Source organism: Carcharhinus amblyrhynchos, chromosome 15, assembly GCF_965287045.1.
Source record: "Carcharhinus amblyrhynchos chromosome 15, sCarAmb.v2.hapA, whole genome shotgun sequence".
Classification (NCBI taxonomy): Eukaryota; Metazoa; Chordata; class Chondrichthyes; order Carcharhiniformes; family Carcharhinidae; genus Carcharhinus; species Carcharhinus amblyrhynchos.
The window spans coordinates 26,411,264-26,426,061 of record NC_137338.1 but is presented as its reverse complement, the minus strand read 5'-3'; positions in this window follow the sequence as shown (position 1 = coordinate 26,426,061).

The following is a 14,798-nucleotide window of genomic DNA, read 5'->3' as shown; positions in this document are numbered from 1 at the left end:
AATCTTTATTCATTTGCTATAAATTACATTTATTTACCGTGACAACATATTCTTCCAAGAATTGGCCACTTGGCGACCTCAATCACGGCAAATTTGAGCATACCACCTTAGGCCTCCTCTGCCCCACATAAAATTGCAGGTCATGGACAGGAAGGTCACCCAGAGAATTTTAGAGGCCCCTCACCCTGAAACTGACTCGCAGGGGAACCATAAATTGCTGCCCATAGAATGGCTTGTGAGCTTGTGGAGTAATTCTAGCCCCTTATCTTTCAGCTATGCTTCTCACTGCAAAAGACTGCAGGAATCTCTTGTGATTTTGCTTTAACAGGGAACTCACAAGTATTTTTTTTTTCTCTTGCCTAACTTCACTGGGCCCATTGATTACATCAAACCTGCACTAAATACAGAAAAAAAACAATCCATCAATGCTACATATCATCACCATATCACCATGCTTCACACATCTTCTATCAAAAATAATGACTAGTGAGAAAAAAATATATTTTAAGTGAACTCACCTCAGAGATAACCCTAACACACTTCATGTAAAATAGTTATTTATCTACATACTTCATGCTATGAAAGAGATCAATTCCCAGGCTGAAACTGTCAGTTTATTTATCAGTGCCACGAGTAGGCTTATGTTAAGATTGCAATGAAGTTTGTGTGAAAATCAGCCAGTCAACATACTCCAGTGCCTGTTCGGGTATCCTGCGGGAGAATTTAGCATGGTCATTTATTTTTTATTCATTTGTGGGACATGGGCGTCGCTGGCTGGCAAGCATTTATTGCCTATCCCTAGTTGTCTGAGGGCAGTTGCGAGTCAACCACTTTACTGTGGTTCTGGGGTCACATGTGGGCCAGACTGGGTAAGGACGGCAGATTTCCTTCCCTAAAGGACACTAGTGAACCAGATGGGTTTGACAATCGACACTGGTTTCATGGTCATCAATAGATTCTTAATTCCAGATATTTTTAATTGAATCCAAATTCCACCATCTGCCTTGGCAAGATTCGAAGCCAGGTCCTAGAATATTAGCTGAATGCATCTAACCAGCATGTCTTTCTGATGTGCTTGCCCTGTTGCCAGTTAGTTTTCAACTACCAGAGTTGTTAACACTTGACTGAATATTTTATGCTAAGTGATCAAAGACCCGTATCACTGTGGGTAGAACAGCAAAGGCCATGCACAAGTTTCACAACCACTGCATGAAGCAGCCACATTCACCAGAGATGTGGCTAAGAATCGACCTGGTGTGAAAAGGCTGGGTGACACTTGGAGGTGGTTAATCCATGTTAATTGTGCTGCCCTTAAAATGAGATAAAGCACCATGATAATGCATGAAGAACAATGTGAATACAGTATCATTTTTTCTCTCAGTGTAATTACGTTGGGAACCAACCCTTTCACTTTCAAAGGTGGATTCAGCAGATGGGCAGAATTTAATCCAGCCCATCATGTTGGGAACCATGGCAACTCAGCCCGTTGAATCACTGGAAAGGCCCACCATCAGTCTTCCAGCAGCAGCAAGACTCCCCTGATTGAGATGGAGGGATTCATGGTCACTGGTTGGAAGGATGTTAATTAGGCTCATTAATGAGCCAATTGATAGCATTATCACTGAGCTTATGGTGGTGTCTCAGACATTAAATGGGCATAGCATTGTTTATCTATGCCTGGTGAAGGCCATCCATCGAGCCCAGTCAGACACTTAGTGGCACTACTGCTGAATGTGGGGAGCTGATAGGTATTTTTGATTTGATTTATTATTGTCACATATATTAACATACAGTGAAAAATATTGTTTCTCGTGCACTATATACCATTCATAGAGAAGGAAACGAGAGAGAGTGCAGAATGTAGTGTTACAGTCATAGCTAGGGTGTAGAGAAAGATCAATAGAGAAAGATCACCTTTCAAAAGTCTGACAGCAGCAGGAAAGAAGCTGTTCTTGAAGAGGTTGGTAAGTGACCTCAGACTTTTGTGTCTTTTCCCCGAAGGAAGAAGGTGGAAGAGAGAATGTCCTGGGTGCATGAGGTCCTTAATTATGCTGGTTGTTTTTCCGAGGCAGCAGGAAGTGTAGACAGAGTCAATGGATGGGATTAGGCTTTATAACCACTCCTTAGGAGTGAAAGCAATATATACATAACACAAAAGATGTTGGAGATGCTAGAATTCCTATGCGGGCTCACAAGCAATTCTCTGGCCAGTGTTTTATAGTTCCCCCGTGGGCGGCATGGTGGCACAGTGGTTAGAACTGCTGCCTCACAGTGCCAGGGACCCAGGTCTAATTCTGGCCTCAGGTCACTGTCTATGTGGAGTTTTCACATTTTCCCCGTGTCTGTGTAGATTTCCTCTTGGTGCTCCAGTTTCTTCCCAAACCCATGCTAAATTGCCCCTTAGTATCAGGGAGATTAGCAGGGTAAATACATGTGATTACAGGGTTAGGGACTGGGTGGGATTGTTGTCAGTGCAGCCTTGATGGTCTGAATAGCCTCCTTCTGCACTGTAGGGATTCTATGATTCTATGAGTGGGTTTGAAGGTACGGGGTCCATAGGACAGCAATGGTGGCCCAATGGTTAGCACTGCTGCCTCAAAGCACCAGGGACCCTGGTTCGATTCTGATTTTGAGTGAGTGATTGGGTCTATTTTACCATTCTAATTCTAAATGCTAGGCAGACTTCAAACTGGGAGTATTTTAGATCTGACTTTTGGACTGATTCTCCGGTGCCTCCATATGCACTCTGCCTGAAAAATATCAGCGTTTCCAAATTATGCTGCAGAAGCCGGTGGATGGAGCTTAACACGCCCAAAATACTGCAGCTCCAATCGGCACCTCCAGATGTGCATTCACAGAAAAAATAACGATATAACGCAACTCCCCACCACATCACTTCCAGGCTGGATGATGCCTCCCCCTGACCCTCACAGACATTTCCCCATCCCCAGACCATTCCTACATTGCTGACCCCCTTATCCCCCAAAACCCTCCCCCACCCAGGCCGATCGCGGGCCCTTCCCCCACCCCCCCGCACATATCTCAGGCTGAGAGGCAGCAGACCCCCTTCCTCTCCCACAAATCTCAAGTAGAGAGCTGTTGGATGTTCGGCACCTACCTTCTCACCAACTGGAGTGCCCGAATCAGACTTTTGTAGAACATGTCTGTTTCGTACCGATTCTGGATGGGCGAACGCAGTGGTAAAGGGGAAAGTGCCGGGAAAGCTGGGAGTGCACGCAAATGCATTTAAACGGCTGTCACATCCGCTTGGGGCGCAGCCCTGATCGTGGCCATTTTTGGGCCTTGGTAAAGGGGGAACCAGCGCAGAGGCAGGCTTGGATCACATTATTCGCTTCACACCCAACTTTACTGGTAAAGATGGTAACGATTGCACATTCTCCCCGTGTCTGTGTGGGTTTCCTCCAGGTGCTCTGGTTTCCTCCCGCAGTCCAAAGACACGCAGGTTAGGTAAATTGACCTTGCTAAATTGCTCCTTAGTATCTGAGGATGTATAGGTTAGGGGGATTAGCGAGGTAAAAACCTGGGGTTACGGGGATAGGGTCTGGGTAGGATGGTCTTTCAGAAGGTCGGTGCAGACCGATGGGCTGAATGGAATCCTTCTGCACCACTGGGATTCTATAGCAAGGTTTTTTATTCTTTACTCCACACTAACTACCAGGTATCAAATTAATACACAATCTTTTGAAAGAAAAGCAGCAATTAAATGGATACCCTACATAATTGCACACTGTGTTTAGAGTGGAGGAGGATGAGAGGCAGCTTAATAGAGGTTTACAAGATGATGAGGGGTATTGATAGAGTGGACGTTCAGAGACTATTTCCTTGGGTGGATGTAGCTGTTTCTAGGGGGCATAGCTATAAGTTTCATGATGGGAGATATAGGAGGGATGTCCAAGGTAGATTCTTTACTCAGAGTGGTTGGGCTGTCGAATGGACTGCCTGCTGGGATAGTAGAGTCGGACACTTTAGCAACTTTCAAGCGGTTATTGGATAGGCACATGGAGCACACCAGAATGATAGGGAGTGAGATAGCTTGATCTTTGTTTCAGAAAAAGCTCAGCACAACATCGAGAGCCAAAGGTCCTGTACTGTGCTGTACTGTCCTATATTCTATATCCTATGTGTTCCTTGGACCAACGGTAACAAAATGAAAGCACACCCACAACAGAGCTGTGGTGCTTTCTGCCTTGACTAGAAGGAGCTGGAAATAAATGGGTTTTTTTTTAAGACAATCAACTCATTTTGGTGCAATGAATCCAGGAGCAGACACCTAAAACAATGTGAGACACTATTACTGTAGTGTCATTAGATAATGTTAGGAAATAAATGGACTTAAGTAAGCAATGTTGCTATTTGTGGGTGATAGGCATAAGATAAGCCTTGGAATTTATGCAAAACTTATATTTCAGCACTTATATGTTAAGGAAACTAGAGTTTTAGTTTCACTTTAAACTTTGTCTGCATTTTAATAAGGTTTTATAACGTTTAAAGTTGGAAAACTAAGCAGTTGCCTAGAAATCGGAGCCCACAGAAACAGCAAAAATACTGCTCCTAATACACTCTATACAATTGCAATAAAACATCTCTATTCCTATATTCAAATCCTCTCACTAAAAGGCCAACATACCACTTGCCTTATTTACTGCCTGCCATACCTGTGCACTCACCTTCAGTGAATAATGCATGAGGATACCAAGGTCTCACTGAGCATCCACTTCCTTCAATTTACACCCATTCAAATAATAATCTGCCTTCTTATTTTTGCTATGGAAATGGATTTCTTCCCCATTTATCCACATTATAATGCATCTGTCATGTGTACGCTCACTCACTCAGCCTGTCCAAATCACACTGAAGCATATGGATGGAGAGGTGCACCTTTTGTGCCAAACTCCTAACACGTCAACCTTTCTTTGCTGTAACCCCTTTTTATCCAGCCGATGGATGAAAGAGGTGCTAAAATGTACAGGCCGCCTTACCATTTTGCTCATGCAATGACCTAATCATCACATCTGCAGCAAAAGGTTGTTGGTGATTGGAGAGATAATCGTCTCAAGGGGCTCCTTTATTGCCAGTCTGCGTGCTACTGATCCATGTCGACACCAACTGACCAAGGTATTGCGCAAGTGCACAATGACGTCCCACTGTGCATCCAACATCAGCACACACTTAAGAATTTGGCATGTGCCCATCTGGGACACGTAAAATTCTGCCCAAAGTGTGGGGGTGTCTGACCGCATTTCACCTATTGGTTTATACGTCCTACGTACTTACAGATTCAGAGAATACTGGGCAAAAGAGGTCCTTCAGTCCATCGAGTCCACACCAATGCATGAGAAGCCCTGACCTGCCCTCCTAATCCCACTTGCCAGCGTTTGGCCCATTGGCTTGAATGTTATGGCATGCCAAGTACTCATCCAGATACTTTTTAAAGGATGTGAAGCACCCTGCCTCCATCACAGAACCACCACCCCCCCCCACCCCACACCCCACGCAGTACATTCCAGACAATCACCAGCCTCTGAGTAAAAAACATTTTACCTCAAATCCTCCCACCCTTCACTTTTAACTTATGCCCCTCATAACTGACCCTTCAACTAAGGGGAACAGCTTATCTCAGGACTTAAGTCACCAACAAACATGTTTAAACCATTGGTTGTATCTTTCTTCTGATGTTGTTGCCCAGTTCACTTTAATTTCGTTATCCATTTACAATAGCTTTTGAAACCTGTATTATCCATACAAACCTGTCAATATCTCTAAACGTGTACTTGGGGTGGAGCACTATAATCTTTTCTCGTTACATAAATGTTTTACTATTTGGTTAAAAGTTCAGTAATAGACTCCTGTGACTCTGTTCAGTAGCAACCTTCCACATGTCTAAACTAAAATTAATAATTAGGAGCTTTCAAGCCAGGTTCCACCCTAGGGTCTAACTTGTCCAGTGGTAACATCAGCTGGGATTGTAGCATATTTGTTATCTGGTGCCTGTTATTTGTTAAAACAATCCAAACTTATTACACTTTGACCATTTCTCATTTCTTACCCCCAACTTGAAATGTAACTCTGTTTTTCTCTGTTCACAGGCAGGATGTTTTGGTGGATATATAAATACTATTTATGGTTTATTTTTCTCTGCTTATAAATGACAATTCCTTCTTTGCACGATAATGAATCTGACGATAGTATACATTAAGTTAATTGCTGTTCCAGTGGACTTAAGCAGACTCTCCAGCTTAGAGTATGAAAGTTAGCCATTTCACATTGAACCATCAGCCAGCAGAGTGAAGTGTTGTTGTCTTTTAAGACTGAATCGACTTAGTTTCAGGTTTTGGATGTTTAGAAGAATCTGTGGCATTGGTCAATTCAGACTTATAATTTTTTTGCATTTTGTACATGGATAGGCAATATTTTATAGATGTGGTGTCAATGGGCAGAATTTTACGAGATTCTTTCTAAGTGTCCAGCTAACGTGAAAACAGAGAGTTCCTTGTCCATTTTTCAGGTGAGTTTTCACGCTGAATCATATGCACTCAGTCTTTGAAAAAGACTCCCTCTCCTGACCGATCCAACAGAGGTTATTAAGGCAGGTGAGCTGGGACGTTGGGGGATGAAGCTCACCAATTGCATTGTGATGAATGCAAAAAATACAAATTGACGTTTCGTCCATTTTGGGCGGAAACGATCAAGCTGCTTCTTTTGTTGGCAAAATGGGAATGAAACGGGTGTCATTCCTGTTAGTTGCATCATGCCTGATTTTATTACTTTTTCCACTGCAAAACAGGTGCAATGAGGTAAAATTCCACCCATTGTTTCAGAGAGCTTTGGATGAGTTTATGTTCCTACGATAGCTCAGAAACAATAGAGTCTGAAAACTCTCTTATGATTGCTTCATTTTGGCTGCAGTTAAGAGCTGAAATGATGAGATATCAGCCAAAGTGACTTGCAGTTTAGAATTTGTCTGTATTAAAACAATTCAAAGAGTAATAAAGTCAACAAAGATGTAGATTTGTGTTGTTTCGTTGCCTCCTCCTCTGTATCAGGTGGCATAGTGGCACAGCAGTTTGCACTGTTGCCTCACAGCACCAGGGACCTGGGCTCAATTCTGGCCTCGGGTCACTATATGTGTGGAGTTTGCACATTCTCCCCGTGTCTGGGTGGGTTTCCTCCAGGTGTTCCAGTTTCCTCTTACAGTCCAAAGATATGTGTGAGGTTGATTGGCCATGCTAAATTGCCCCTTAGTGTCAAGGGGATTAGTAGGGCACACACGTGGGGTTATGGGGATAGAGCCTGAGATTGTTGTCGGTGCAGGCTCGATGGGTCGAATGGCCTCCTCTGCACTGTAGAGATTCTATGATTCTATTCAATGGTAAATCTGATGTCTTACAAGAAACTACTTTGGCACCATTGTCCCTTTATGGATGTGGAGGGTGTTGGGCCATCAGTTCCAGACACAAATCAGTACTGGCTTCAGAAATCAGCCAATGTCAATTTCATTAAGGTGCATCAATGTCATTACTGCCATAATTAGTATAATCAGTATCTCTCAATCACTACTAATTGACTAGAGAAAAACAGGCACACTTGACTCTTTAGACACAGTTGTAGAACATTCTTCGGACCAAAAGATAACGAGATGGCAGTACCTCAAGTAATCTCAAGAATAATGTGAATCTGTGCTTTTATGTGTTTTTCTATTAATGCTACTGGACCATAGCTCAGTCTGGAAACTGCACCGATGTGTACCCTAATGATATTGTTAACCTGAGTTCCAAAGTTCTGTTTCATTGCAGGAGGGTTGGGGGTGGAGGGAGTGGGATTTGCATCCAAGTCGCTGATGAAAGTTCTGATAGATTCCCCCAGTTCGGCGGAAAGAGAATGGAAAAGAATAAAGACGCAAATCACTATGTACCCGTTTCAGGCATTTTCAAACAGCCAGTTAAAACATAGTTTCAGGTAATAACAAAGGGCTGAATTTAACCTTGGAGAGAGGGAATCACTTTCTGATTGAAGAACCAATGGGGATCCCGTGTTCCCTCTGTTGGTATTAAGTGGCTATCAGGCATTTAAACAGCCCAGGGTCAGAAATCCCACTTGTCAAGAGTTGCCAACCAATCAGAGGGGCAGCAGCTCTCCATTGCCCACAGTACCATAGTGGCTGCTGTCGGCAAAGATTGCCAGGGGAGCTAGGCCACAGGTGATGAGGGCTGTTATGGAGAGGAACTTAACAACTAATTGGGGCGGGGGGGAAGTAAGAAGAAAAGGCGAAGATAGTTTTCAGTGTATCCCTCCACCCCTCCCTGATATTGGGTCTCTCGATCAAGCATTGAGTGCCTTTCAATAAGGGACACTGTGGGAGGACACAAGCAAATCCAAAACTAATTCCCTCACCCTTCTGTTTCTATCCTCGGCCTACTGCACTGTTCCAGCGAAGCTGAATGTAATCTGGGGCTACAGCACCTCATCTTTCAATTAAGCACTTCACAGCCTTTGGTAATCAATGCTGAGTTCAGCAATTTCAGACCATAAATTTGGTGTCCATTTTGTTTCCTTTCCACGATTTGCTTTTTTCCTTATGATTTGTTTGCCATCAGCTGCACTCCTGCTCTAAGTCCATCTTTTGTTTCTATTCTTGCCCCATCATCATTCTCTCTGACCCTGGAAGACTAAGTGTTGAGTTTTCCCTGGGAGCGCAGGAAAATTCGCAATTCTGCAAACTTGACCTGGGAGAGAGCGCTGCAATTCTTTATAAAGTCTAAAGTTTATTTATTTGTTTGTCACAAATAAGGCTTACATTAACACTGCAGTGAAATTACTGTGGAATTCCCCAAATTGCCACACTCAAGCGCCTGTTCGGGTCAATGCACCTAACCAGCACGTCTTTCAGAATGCGGGAGGAAACCAGAGCATCCAAGGAAACCCATGCAGACGCGGGGAGAACATGCACACATGTTCCACACAGACAGTGACCCAAGCCAGGAATCGAACCCAGTCCTTGGCACTGTGAGGTAGCAAGGCCAATCACCATTGTGCCACCCTTCCAACAGGAATTAGGCCTGCCAAACTCACAAAGAATTTGTAGGCAGCCACAGGGGCTGCTGGGTGCTAGTATCATCTGTTTAAAAGGTCCATCTCGGTGCTCTGGGACTCCATCCCAGTTACATTAAAAACAATAAAATAAAAATCAGCAGTCCTCTTGCCCTGATGCCCCATTATTCCACCCCCCCCATCTCTGTCATGGCCCAGCATACCCCCCATGCCAACCTATGCCCACCCACTCATCCCCATGGGTTATTATGGTAAAGTGCAACCCACTTTTGATTCCCCTGGCAAAAATGGTGGGTGCCGGGTTCACGAACAAGAATTCAGGAATTAGGGTGATCACATGTGGGCAAAGCAATGGCAAAGCAATAAAGGCCACATCCCATGGTGGTACTGCCATGATCAATGAGGGGATAGCGTGGGGAGAGGCGAGGTGAGACCATTGAAGCAAAAATTCAGCTCCAAGTCTTTAGTCTCTCAATCTCCCCTATCTTTCACCCGATCACAGACCTTCCTTTTGTCCTTGTCCCAACTACCCCGGCACAAAAACTATCACGTATCTAACCTTTCCCAGTTCCGGTGAAAGGTCACAGGCCTGAAACATCCCATTCTCTTCCCAGATCCTGCAATGACCTGAGTATTTTCAGCACTTTCTGTTTTTGTTTTGAAAAGGTGTAAACTTTAATCGCAAAGCTTTTTGGTGGAAGGATCTAAATAATCAAGCACGATTATTTTCTTTCTTTTTGACGCGCCTGCCGTAATAGACTTACAATTCACCCACTAAATGTTACAGCAGGTTAATTACTGTTTTAGTGTGTCTCCAAGCCATTTATCTCTAAAATGGTAGTGACGGCCTTTTGCTTGGGGTGACTTACGATGGATCATAATGAGTTGGCTTTAGGTGACCTCCATCTAACCCACAGACAGTGACACGAGCTATCCCCCTCCTTCACCTCACAACCTCCTCCCTCCTCATGATGGAAAGTTCGAGCTCAAAGAAATCCTGAATGAAAAGCACAAAAGCAAATGGGGAGGCTTTTCTCGCACCCTAGTTTACAGTGGAAGAAATGTTCTGTGCAGTAGGCAACATACGCGTGACATATTCAAGTGCAAATCCAGTCTAAAATCAATAATTACATAATAACCACCTTCTTACCATTTCATTTCAGTAAATTCCTGCAATTATTCTAAAGTACTACTTCTCGCCACTGTTATCCCAGTTCAATCGCACCATATAATCTTGTTTTAAACATTGTCTGCTGTTTATCTTAAGCGGATAAAAATATAATCATTTGCACATGGTGTAATATAATGTGTATGTCCACAGAGCACGACCTTAGTTGAATGGAATTATCTAACGCTGTGAAATCATTTCAAAGGCATCAGTTCTCATTCAAGATTGCAGGAGCCATTGGCCGGACAATTTATAGACGTGTTGTAAATCAATAAAAAAAATTAAGTTACCCGTGTATGAATTTCTGTAACAAATTAAATTTTAATTTAGCCATTTATTTCCTAATGGATCTGATTCAAATTTACTCTGGCTTCACATTAATTAATATATCATAAGAAAATAAGACAAGCCTTTACAGGATTTCTGCTGTATTACCTCAATGCAAATTCATCTCATTTTATTCCTGAGTAAATTTGAGTTTGTTCAAGTTTTACAGTACTGACAATCCTTAATAAGGTTATAATTTTAAGACGGAATAAGAAATTCAATCTAAGGTAACATGAAATTAAATCTAAAGGATGACATTTTCTCTTCACAGTAAGGAATAGCAGGCACTAATTGGAGGACAATTTAGTGGGATGATTAGGATAGATCTTTTAAAGGACAAGTCCAGGCACAATGGGCCAAATGGCCTCCTTCTGCTCAGTGGAATTCAATGAAAATATCTCTCCGATTCACCAGATAATGGGGCGGCACTGTAGCACAATGGTTAACACTGCTGCCTCACAGCGCCAGGGTCACTGGCTGTGACTCTGGCTTGGGTCACTGTCTGTGTGGAGTCTGCACATTCTCCCCATATCTGCATGGGTTTCCTCTGGGTGCTCTGGTTTCCTGCCACAGTCTTAAAGCAGTGCTGTTTAGGTAAATTGGCCATGCTAAATTCTCCCTCAGTGCACCCAAACAGGCGCCAGAATGTGGCAACTGGGGGATTTTCACAGTAATTTCATTGCAGTGTTGATGTAAGCCTACTTGTGGCACTAATAAATAAACCTTTAACATTAAAACTTTTGGAAGAAAATAATAAGAAACGGAAGAGGAAAGGATATTCAAGCCCTTTTCTCCCAAAGTCCATGTATGATCAGACCAATCATGAACCTCAAAGTTCTGCATATTTAGTGCTTCATTTGTGAGGGCAACCAAAAAAAAGTGCAGAATCTTCACATCTCTGCTTGTCAGCTGTGGCCTGCAGTCCATAGCCAACAACACATCCCTCCCTTGGGACCTACCAAATCTCCTTATGATTTCCATTGTTCATGCTACACTATTTTATCTAACCAATAGGCCTCCTAAATTTTAAAGTTTTTTAAAAGGTTCTTTATTAGTGTCACCGTGCAGCCCATATGCTCCCAAATCTTTGTGATTAACGTAATCAGTTTAAAAGTGGTGCAAGGGTGGAGGGAGAGCAATTCTCACTGATCTCCCTGTCTTCCTTTGTGATGGAATTCAGGCCTCCCGTAGCAAAAATCCTCAATTCAATCATTGTTCTTTTCTTATATACGCTCTTGTTCAATCTGTTTTGATAATGTTATGCGCCACATCACTTTTCAATATGGGGTTACATCAAGAACCCATCTTTCCTTGAGATACTCTTTGGAGAAGAGCAAGTTCTTCAGGTGTCCCAGCCAACATTCATCCCTCAAGCAACATGATCAGAACCAGCTTATCTGCTCATTGATTTAACTGCTATTTTGGGGATCTTGCTCTAGGCAATTCGGCTATCACGGTTTCCTACAAGACAACAATGACAACACTTCGAATGGGGAAGGCAGTGTTGTCACTTGACTAATATTCTAGAAACCCAAGGTAATGCTCTGGGGACCTGGGTTCAAATCCCACCACGGCAGATAATGGAATTTTTAAAAAAACTCCAACAAAATATCAGGAATTAAAAGTCAAACGATGACTGTGAAACCACTGTTGCCTGTTGTAAAAATCTATCTGGTTAATTAATGTCCCACAGCAATGTGGTTGACTCTTAAATTCCCCTGAAATGGCCGAGCAAGTCACTCAGTTGAATTCAACTTCTACAAATGGAACAAAAACGATTAATACCAGACAGACTACCTGGCAACGATCTAGGCACCAGGAACAACAATGGCAAAACCAGTCCTTTTGGCTTTGAACTTTCATCCTTGCTAACATCTGGAGCCAAATTTGGGAGCACTGTCTCAGACTAGTCAAGCAATAGACTCACGTAGTCACACTCAGGGAATCATATGTTTCAGATAATGCACCATTCCTGGGTATGTTCTGTGTAAACACAGTAAAAAGTCTGACAACACCAGGTTTTAGTCCAACCTATTTATTTGATAATATTCTCACAAGCTTTCGAGGGGACAGCCTCTTCGTCAGATCCAGCAGAGGTAGTGGCACAATAGCATACAGTCACAAAGGAGTTGTCCTGGGAGTCCTGAACATCAACACTGCACTAGGTCAAACATAGCAAGGAAACCTCCTGCTGATCACCACATCGCATGAGCTGATGAATCAGTACTCCTCCATTTTGAACATCACTTGGAGGAAGTAATGAGGGTGGCAAAGGCACAGGATGTAGTCTAGGTGGAGGACTTCAATCGACTGTCCATCACTGAGAGTGGCTCGATAGTACTACCACAGACTGAGCTGGCCAGGTTTTAAAGGACATAGCTGCTAGACTGGGCCTGGGGCAGGTGGTTAGGGAACCAACAAAGGGAAAAAAACATACTTGACCTCATCCTCACCAACCTGCCTGCTGCAGATGCATCTGTCCATGATAGCATTGATAGGAGTGACTGCTGCACGGTCTTTGTGGAGATGAAGTCCCATCTTCACATCGGCACACTCCATCATGTTGTCTGGATGTTGGATTGTGTAGCTCTGCTCAGTGACCCAGGTACTACAACCATGCTAATACGCTTAGACTTCCATCAGATCTAGCAGTCAAAACTTGGCATCAACAGCAGAATTGTACTCAACCATAATCTGTAACCTCATGACCCAGCACATCCCCCACTCTACATTACCACCAACCCAGCAAATCAACGAAGAGTGCAGCAGGACATGCCAGGAGCACACCAGGCATACGTAAGAATGAGACTTCAACCTGATGAAGCTATAACATGGGATTATTTATATGGTAAACAGCATTAGCAGCAAGTAGAGGTCAGGCTCAGTGAGCAGAGCTATGCAACCAACAGATCAGATCTAAGCTCTGCAGTCCTGCTATATCCAGTTGTGAATGGTGGTGGACAATTAAATAACTCATTGGAAGAGGAGTCTTCACAAATATTTCCATTCACAATGATGGAAGAGCCCAGTACATCAATGCAAATGATAAGTCTGAAGCTTTGCAACATTCTTCATCCAGAAGTGCCAAGTGGATGATATATTGCCGCCTCCCTGGAGCTTCCTAGCATCACAGATGATCTTTAACCAATTTGATTCACTCTGTGTGATATCAATAAACAACTAAAGGCACATAATACTGCAGAGGCTACGGGCCTGGGCAATATTCTACTCAAGCCTTATGTTCCAGAACTTGCCAAGCCCATAGCCAAGCTGTTCCAGTACAGTTATAATATTGGCATCTGCCCTAAAATGTGAAAAATTGCCCAGATATGTCCTGTACACACAAAATAGGACAAATCCACCCAAATAAATTCCACCCCATCAGTCTAATCTTGATCTTCAATAAAGTCATGGAAAGGGTTAATAGTGCTATTGAGAGGCACTTACTCAGCAGAAACCGGCTCACGGGTGCTCACTTTGGGTTCAGTCAGGATCATTCAGATCCTGACCTTATTACAGCCTTGGTTCAAGCAGGGACAAAAGGAGTTGAATTCCAGAGGTAAGGTAAGAGTGACTGCCCTTGACATCAAGGTAGCATTTGACTGGGTCTGACATCAAGGAGCCCTAGCAAAACTGGAACCAATGGGAATCAAGGAGAAACCCTCCACTGGTTGAAATCATACCTGGTGCAAAGGCTGCGGTGGTTGGATGTCAATCATCTCAGTTCCAGGACATCACTGTAGGAGTTCCTCAGGGTAGTAGTATCCTAAGCCCAACCATCTTAAGTTGCTTCAGCAATGACCTTTCTTCCATCATAAGATCAGAAGTTGGGATGTTTGCCGATGACTGCAAAATGTTCAGCACTATTTGTAATTCCTCAGATACTGAGGCAGTCCACGCCCAAATGTAGCCAGACTTGGACAATATCCAGGCTTGGGCTGACAAGTGACAGGTAACATTCGCATCATACAAATTGCAGGCATTGACCACCTCCAACAAGAAAGGATCTAATGATCACCCCTTTAACATTCAATGGCAGTACCATCGCTGAATCCCCCACTATAAACATCCTGCAGGTTACCATTAACCAGAATCTGAACTGGACCAGCCATATAAATGCAAGAGCAGATCAGAGGCTACTAATCCTGTGCTAAGTAACTCACCACCTGACTCCTCAAAGCCTATCCACCATCTACAAGGCACAACTCAGGAGTGTGATGGAATACTCTCCACT